Below are 9,542 nucleotides of genomic sequence, written 5' to 3' on the forward strand. Positions count from 1 at the left end.
GCCCCGCTGCGGGAGGGGCGCCGAGCGGGTGGGGGCGACTCTAGCTCCGGCCCCGCCCAGGACTCCGCCGCCCGCGCGCCCTCCCGCCCAGCCAGGCTCGAAGCCAGTGTCCGCCCCCGCCGCGCTTCTCCGGAATCGCCGCGTTCCCCCTCGCCGGGTCACATGGGTGTCCTTTCCCAGCGAGCGGGAGGGGTCGTTTTTTAGAAGGCGGTAGACGTTGATTCCTAGGTTTCCTATGTGGTGGGTTGGAGGCCGGGCAGTCTTCTATCTCAGTGATGTGACAACTCCCGCCGTCTCCCCTGGCCCCGGCCAATATCTCGTCTGAAAGGAGGAGGAGAAAAGTGACTAAAGACGTTTGGTCCTCCCTTTTCAAACCTAGGACGGACCAGTCTTGAGCCCAGGGCCCCTTACTCCCCTCCCCCGTTTTTCACTATTTCCTTACGTCTCCCCAAAACCTACTGCCCTTCGGTTCTCTGGCCTCGCCTCTTCTGCGCCCTCTATGAGTGGCGATTGCTCAGAGACTGCAGGCGCCAAAATGGAATGAGCTCAGGCGAAATGTGAACTAAACCTTATTTGCATCGCCGCTGCTCTGCTCTTTAGTTGCCTGTTTGCTAAAGCCTTTATTCATTAAAGCTTTATTGCATTACAGCAAGTTGGATCTGAATCCTTCCGTAGGCATTAAATTGTTCTCGTCCTCCACAGGACCTAGTCCAGAGCCCGGCATAGGAAAAGGGACATATATTTCCTGAATGGAAGATTGATCAATCTCCAAATATTTATTAAACACCTACTGTGTGCTCTGAGCTAAGGATCAATCACAGTACTACATTGCTCCTGGTCTTAAAGAGACGCTGTATTCGTTTTGTTTTGTTTTTCTATCTATGAGGGCTTTTTACACCTCTTGAAAATGAAATTGGGATTCTGTAATTGCCTAGGATTGGCAGGTTATCTGTCTCCTGTATCTTTTTTTTTTTTTTTTACTACGTTTCATCTTGCCTATGAAAAAAACAATTTATTGGAGTAGATTATTTGCAGAGAAAAATTCCCAGATCTTTCACCATCTGAAATATTTGGTGGGAAACCCAAAATAGTATTTAAGACCTGAAGAATGGCAGAAATGCTCTCTCCCAAAAATGAAACACCATCCTCAAGACTTTAGGATTTCTTACTATTTGTTGATAACAATTCCTTCCCTTGTAGCTACATCTTCAGACAGGGCTGATTACATTTTGACTGAAGCATCGTTTTGAGTGTAAGAAATAACTGAGTTACTTCTGGGCAACATGGCGCTATAGTCAGAAGCACCACATCGTCCCTCCACAGCAAAGATCAGAAAAACTAAGTAAAACAGAGTCACACATCAATCCTGAAACCCTAACCATCAAATGAAGAGATAAAGAACTCAGCCAAGCACCAAATGGAATAAGAAACTGACAGAGAACAGAGTGCGAGGAGAGATACATGCAGAGGTCCCCTATCAGCTACCACAGCACGGATCCACCATCTTGGACTCCTAGCAGAGATCAGCGAACAGGAGGTATGAGAAAGCAGCTTCATGGAGCTTCCAGCAGGAGACAGAACAACTGGTAACCCACAATATAGGCTCTCCTACCCCCCACCCTTCTTCACCCCCATTTAGCCTCCTCTGCTTCCTGCAGCCACAGTCTACTGGCCTGGAAGCATGAGCTTCCCTCCGAGTGCTGCTTGGATTCCATCCGCCTGCACTGGCCAGCTCCCTGAGTGCCATTTGTTGGCTGCTGGTGTTGCTTTTTTCTGCTTCTTTAAATTTCTTCCTTACCTCTCACCACCTCCCCCTCCTTTCTCTCAAATACCTGGCTCCGTGCGCCATCTTGGCTTCTTCCTGAAAGGCTGCGAAACACTGCTTGACTGTGAAACCGCTTCCCGGCCCATGCCACTATGCTGGTGGGACCCCTGGGCTTGCTTGTTTGTTTGTTTGCTCTGATTTGTTCTGTTTTGATTTGTTTGTTTTCTTTTTCTTTTCACGGCTTGGGAGCCCCTTCTAGCCAGGCAGTACCACGTGGGTTAGAAGCGAGTCCCTTACTCTGTGCAGAGGCACAGGGACAGCCCTGGGGGCATTTCTTTTTTCTTGTTTTTTTTTAAGTTTTTTTTCTTTCATTTCGTTGTTTAGTATTCTTCTCTCTCTTATTCCCTTTCTGTCTTTCTTCATTTCTAGTTTCTCAATTTATTCATTTTTTTCTTTTACCCTTTTTCTTTTTTTTTATTTTTGTTTTTCCCCATTTATTAGTCTCTCGTCTCTCCACTCCAATAGCAAACTCCCTTAGCAATCTTTTTGGTTTGTGTGTATGTCTTTGGCTCCTATTCCTCTCTCATCTTTCCTATACCCACCTTAGCTCCACATATCACAATCGACCCCCTCCTTCCTGCCTAACTGCACCGTGTGCTGAGCATCACACTCCCGAGCAACACAGGCACGGCCTGCTGGAACCTGCCCTGCCCTGATTCCCAGTCCGCAGTGTAAGCCCTGGTACGTGCCACAGAAAACCTATCCCAGCAATTCCCCTTCAGCTGGACCTGCCCTGCTGTACCATACCTGAGTGACTGACCCTGCCCAGCGGAGAAGGAGGTGAAAAGTATCGCGCCCACAAACGAGCAAACAACAAAGAACACACAGCCCGCCTGTGCAAACGTAATCAAATAAAACAAAAAAGCAGGATGAAACAAACAAATCTACAATCAATAAACGAGGAAAATAACCACTGAGTGCCCCGAAGACAGCAGACAATATCAAAACATTTACCAAAACAAGACAGGATGGTTCCAGTAGGCGCCCAAAATAAAACAACAGATGACCTTCCAGTAGAAGAAAAGGCACTAGACTTGATAGGGAACTCAAATCTCTAATATTCAGAATTATCCAAGAGTTGAAGCAAAAAATGAGGAAAAAATAGACAAATCCGTGAAAAATACAGACAAAAAATGGGAGAATTCAAGAAAATAATACATGAACAAAATGCTAAAATAAATTCACAAATAGAAATCATACAAAAACAACAAGATTTCAGAAATGGACAGTGTCATAGAAGGGCTGAGGAGCAGGTTTGAAATGATGGAAGATAGGATCAGCGAAATTGAAGACAAACACTTGGATACAATTCTGTTAGAGGAAAAATCAGAAAAAAAAATGAATAAAAATGAAGTAACCATGAGAATTAGGTGGGATACAATCAAAAGCAAAAATCTGCGTGTGATCAGAGTTCCAGAACAGGGAAAGAAAACAGAAAAGAGAGAGGATCATTGAAGAATTGCTGACAGAAAACTTCCCCAATATCATGAAAGATGAAAAGCTGACCATCCAAGAAGCTCAACAAACACCATATAGGATAGACCCCAAAAGAAAATCACCAAGGCATATTACAATCACACTCACTAAAACCAAAGACAAATAACCCTGAGAGCAGCTTGAGAAAAAAAGTCATATACAGAGGAGAAACAATAAGACTAAGCTTGGATTATTCAGCAGAAACCATGCAGGCAAGAAGGCAATGAGATGACATATATAAAACCTTGAAAGAAAAAAATTGCCAGACAAGAATAATATATCCTTCAAAACTCTCGTTCAAATATGATGGTGAAATGAGGTCATTTCCAGATAAACAGAAATTAAGGGACTATGTAAAAACCAAACCAAACTTACAAGACTTATTAAAGGAAGTCCTTCAATCTGAGAACAAACAATATCAGACCACAGGCTGAATATAGGACACAGGATTGTACTAGCCAGATACCAACCTAGGAAATGAACTCTTAAGGACTATGCAAAACCAAAAGAACCACAAAAGGGAACCAGAGAGGTTAATCTGCAAATGATAACAGCATCAGAACAATAAAAGGAATAAACAGTGTAGGTATAGAACCTTCTAATGGTGAGAAAGTCAAGCAATACCAGGTAATAATAAACTGGTACAAATCCATGAAGTTACGGGTAAATTTCAAGGTAACCACAAAGAAAGTTAACAAACCTACTCATCAAAATAAAGAAGAAAACATAAAGTCTCAGTAAAAACAAAACCTACAAAAACAGAAGAAATGAAAAAAACATCCACAAACAAAAGGAACCCAGCACAGGAGAGTAACAGGAACAAAGAAAATGTCAGCACCACAAAAATAAGCATGACAAAATGCAATCCCACTCCTAAGAATACATCCTAGAGAAATAAGAGCCGTCACACTAATAGACATATGCACACCCATATTCATTGCAGCACTGTTCACAAAAGCAAAAAGTTGGAAACAACCTAGATGTCCATCAACAGATGAATGGATAAACAAACTATGGTACATACTCCATGGTACATACAATGATGAATCTGTGAAGCATAACATGGATGAAACTGGAGGACATTATGCTGAGTGAAATAAGTCAATTACAAAAGGACAAATATTGTATGAGACCTCTACTGTATAACTCATGTAAAAGTTTACACACAAAAAGAAACAATGTTTGTTGGTTACCAGGGATGGGAGGGATGGGGAGGGAGCTAAATAGATAGGTGGTAACTTTGGTGAAGGGTAGGACAGTACACATTACTGGGGAAGCCAGCACAACTTGTACAAGGAAAGGTCATGGAAGCTCCATAGACACTTCCTAACACCCTGAGGGACTGAATTGCCGGGCAGAGGGCTGTGGGGACCATGGTCTCGGGGAACATCTAGCTCAATTGGCATAACACAGTTTATAAAGACAATGTTCTACATTCTACCTTGGTGAGTGGTGTCTGGGGTCTTAAAAGCCTGTGAGCAGCTATCTAAGATACTGCACTGGTCTCACGCCTTCAGGAGCAAGGGAGAATGAAGAGAACAAGACACAAGGAAAAGATTAGTCCAAAGGACTAACGGACCACAGCTACCACGGTCTCCACCAGACTGAGTCCAGTACAGCTAGATGGTGCCGGGCTACCACCACTGACTGCTCTGACCGGGATCACAATAGAGGGTCCTGGACAGAGCTGGAAAAGGATATAGAACAGAATTCTAACTCACAAAAAAAGACCAGATTTACTGGCCTGACAGACTGGAGAAACCCCGAGAGTATGGCCCCCGGACACCCTTTTAGCTCAGTGATGAAGCCCCTCCCAAAGTTCACCGTTCAGCCGGGGATTGGACAGCCTCATAAAACAAAACAGGACTAATGAGGCACAGCAGTCGAGGGACAAGGACTAGAAGGCAGGAGGGGACAGGAAAGCTGGTGATAGGGATCTCAAGGTTAAGAAGGGACAGTGTTGACATGTCATGGGGTTGTTAACCATTGTCATAGGGCAATATGTGTACTAACTGTTTAATGAGAAACTATTTGTTCTGCAAACCTTCATCTGAGGTACAAAAAAAAAAAGAATTATCTATGTGAGATCAAACTGACAACAGCAACTCAAAAGGTTTGATGGAAAGCCTAGGGGACAGTGAGTTGAAGATAATGGTGGTGGAATAATTTGGAAAAGGATAGTGAGAATAGCAGCACAGCTGGAAGAATATAATCAATGTCACTGAATTGTAGAAACTTTCAAAATGGTGTAACTTTGGCTATGTATATTTTCACCAAAAAAAAAGGTCCTCAATGTCGAGAAGGAAGAGTGTTGACACGTCGTGGGGTTCTTAACCAATGTCATAAAACAATATGTGTACTGACTTTTTAATGAGAATGTATATGTTCTATAAACCTGCATCTAAAGTACAATAAAAAAATAATAAAAAAAGAAATAATTGAGTTAGTATCAGATAACTTGAGAATAAGAACCAACTCAATGTGAAATAAAAACCCATGGTTTTCTTATATTTGGAAATTAGGGACCTGGCAACTTTCCTCTACCTTTCAATCATTATCATGATAATAACTGCAAGACCTTTAACAATTAATGCCTAGAGCACTCTGAGCTCTCACCTGTAAGTTCCAACTGGCTTCTCAGTTTCCCCCTAGAAAGAGAAGCCTCCATGTTTCTCATTGAAAACTATTCCTAATGGAACACTGAAATATTTAAAACTGGAAGATTAATAAAGGTGACCAGGCTTATGATATTTTCATTTACCTGGATTTATGTTTATATTTTTATAATTACTTTCAAAATAATATTTAAGAAAATTTCTCGACTATGCCTCTGTGGGGTAAAGAAGCTAGTTTTACCCTAAGTAAGGTGGCCTTTGTCCTTGGCTCCAGAGACATGACCCTTGGAGTAACTGAGGCTCATTTGTCTGAGAATTCCAGGCCACACCTGAGGATTTGTGCTGGCAAGTGGGGCCTGGCCAGACCAGAAAAGACTCAACTGGGAGGCTGATATCAACTAGCTTCAGGAAGCATGAGTTAGCCTATCATGCAGGACTGGTCAATAAAAGCTCTGAACACTGTCTAAGAGTAAGAAGGAATACTCTGTTAAAATAAAAATAAACAGATTTATTGAAGGCTCAAAACAGTTCAAACTGGGGACGCATCTCATCTCACAAAGTGAAACCAAATGCTCCAAAATGATAGAGTCACAGAGGTGTATTATGAGGAAAACCACAACATTCTGACTGGAAGTTGAAAGATGAGGTAAGCAGGAGGCAGGACAGCTGGAAGTGAGGGCTTTACTGTGATTGGTTGGAAACACGAATGTGGGTTATTTGGACTGGTTAGTTTAAATACATGACTAAGGGGGGCTTTACAGAGTTGTCACAAGGTAATTATCTTAAAACATTTCCTGAGGGCTACTGAGGGGATTCCTGATAAGAGTCTTGTGTCAAGACCCTCCCTTAGGAACATTCTTTCCGTACCTTAAGTTTAACCACTGAGAAAAAAATTTCCTTTGTTATGTACTTAAGTCTGTCTAAGGGTTTTACGGTTGTGGGGGAAACCCTTTGTTATGCACTTAAGTCTGACTTAGGGTTTGATAGTTGCAGGGGAAGTAAGCAAAAGCTAAGATGGAGTCAGGTCTGAGCCCTGGGCTGATCATTCTGATATGAGTCAGGCGCCTCACTTTTGAAACTCTTAACACAACACTAAGGCTCAGAGAGCTTCCTGGTTGATGAGAACATCTGCTCTCAGGAGGGTAGTGCATCCCTTGGGAAATGGAAGCTCCAAGTAGAGGACTTTCCTGGACCTCGCCCGATGCATTTCTTCATGTGTGTCCTTTTTGGCCGTAATAAATCTGTAGTTGTAAGTATGGTATACTCTTCATGAATTCTATGTGTTGTTCCAGCGAATTATTGAAACCAAATGGGCAGTGGGAGCCAGCAGGTCAGAAAGTAAGTGTATCACGTGGACTCCTGAGCTTGCAGCTATTATCCTGAAAGGGTAGTGGGAAACCAGGCCTGAAATTTGTGCCCAGCATTTCAGAAGGTTCAGGTATTGTGTGGACTCCCCAAACTTGTGTTGGCATCTGCCTATTTGGCAGTCTGAAGGACGGAGTCCTTTTAACTTGTGAGCTCTGACCTAGCTGTGGGTGGCTAGGATCAGAAAGGGAAAGTACAGTGGGTGGGGCTGGCAACGAGGATGGAGAAGTGGGAACGTGAGGACTGGATTTAGGGGATTAGATTCATGCTGAGCCTTTACCATGCACTCTCAAAATTATAAAAATATAGTTTTCTTCAGGTTGTATAACTTTCTTTTTAACAAGTTCCTTTTCCAGTCAGCCAGTGTTTTTCTTTATCTTTGTTCTCTCTAATTTAGACTCCCCTACCCTGGCTTGGTTTATTTCATTTTTCTGGTTTGTTTTCAACTGCTTACTTGATTTCCTCGATCCTTCTGTGTATGACCTATAAAAGTGTTTCTATGCTGTATCCGGGGTCCTGGCAACACAGTGGTTAAGCATTTGGCTGCTAACCAAAAAGCTGGTAGTTTGAATCCAACAGATGCTCCTTGAAAACCCTATGGGGAAGTTCCACTCTGTCCTATAGTGTTGCTATGAGTCAGAATCGACTCAACAGTATTTTTTTTTCCAATATACTATATCCAAAATTAGGAAAAAAAAAAACCCAACAACTTCAAAAATATTCTGTTCCTCCTAATCATTTCTAGAATTTGAACCACACAATATGGATCCACCATCCTTAATCCTCAATTTCAAAATACAAAAATCTCTCGGAACAAAAGTATTTTTTTTTCTTTTTATAAGTTTGTAGCAAAGTCATTTGGTGGAAAAACCTAATTCAAACTGATATGAGGCAATTTCTGCTTTTGATTATCCCACTTTGTGTGAAAATATGCAGCCCTAGACCCTTTGTGTAATTTATAATATATGTACCATGTTGTTGGTTGCCGTTGAGTTGGTAGTATCCTTAAAAAAATCTATAAAATTCTGAATTCCTCAACACAGGCCATCCTAAAAGTTTCATATAAGGAATGGTGGACCTGCTTTACCCTAAAGATGGAAAAAGTAGAGCAGGGGATTCCAACAGTTAGAAAACATTGAATGAAAACCTACAAAAAAAATTTTAAAAAAGCTACCTGGCTAGAAGTGGGGTGGCAGGTGGCAACTAAGATATATGTATAAGTCTAGTGGAAAAGAGGATTTAAATAGACTCAAATATGAGGAATTAAACGAGCCTAAGTTGAACTGTGAAGAAAATGAGAGTCCTTAGCCCAGGAGAATTGACTCAAGACCATGTAGAAGAGATGACTCTGAAGCCCTACACTATAGCGTCAAACAAATGTCAGAGGTGCCCCTCTTTCACGTAAGCCTAGCCTGGGGAACCATGTCACCATGGTCACCCCTATCCCTGGATCTCAGTAGGACAAGGGCTATCATCTAGTGGCCCTAACTCTGTCAAATGGTATAGGACTTCCATTAAAATTGGAGTCCCAGAATTCTGATATGAGACCCTGTGTGAGTCGTGTAGCTAGAGAAAGTCAGGAAACGGTGAGTCCCTAGGCCCTGAAATAAAAGAAGAGGTCAGCCCCATGCTTGAATAAGTGAGACCAGAAGAATGAGGAAGCAAGTTTAGAAGTGAGGTCGGATTGAAGAGATTGGGAGGTCCATCAGGAAAGTGGAAAAGTGTCACGGCAAGAGGTAGATGGTGTGGAAGAGATAGGGAGGGACACGTTTCAAATTTTGAACATGTCTTAAGAGAATACAGAGGAGTTAATATAGTACTATTATCTTATGGTTTGTCAGCAAGGACACCATCTTTATGCTTGCTTAGCAGGTGAAATGTGCAACTACTAAGATTCAGTCATTTGAATAAGCAAGAGGAGACTTTATTAATTAGGAAAAGAAAAATAATTTGTTGTTTTCAGAAATGAGCCCAGCAAATTTCATACATTGTTCAAGTCACCAGTTTGTCACCGTCAGAGCAGCCACTGGTCACCATCAATCCTATATGCCCCTTCTGTTTGTGGCAAGTGAGGAAGTATCCTCCAGTTTTCCTGAATCCAGATGATCATCCTTATAGTGTAAGCTCCCTCTACCAGGTGCAGGGCCACTCTGCTGTACCCTTTTAGTCTCCTCCCTGCTCCTGTAAAAGTCTTCCTACACCTTGGAATTTCATCACTGGGATCACATTCAGTGATGTGCACTGTTTAAACCTGTTTGCTC

The sequence above is a fragment of the Trichechus manatus genome, unplaced genomic scaffold, assembly GCF_000243295.1.
Source record: "Trichechus manatus latirostris isolate Lorelei unplaced genomic scaffold, TriManLat1.0 scaffold00159, whole genome shotgun sequence".
NCBI classification, from domain to species: Eukaryota; Metazoa; Chordata; class Mammalia; order Sirenia; family Trichechidae; genus Trichechus; species Trichechus manatus.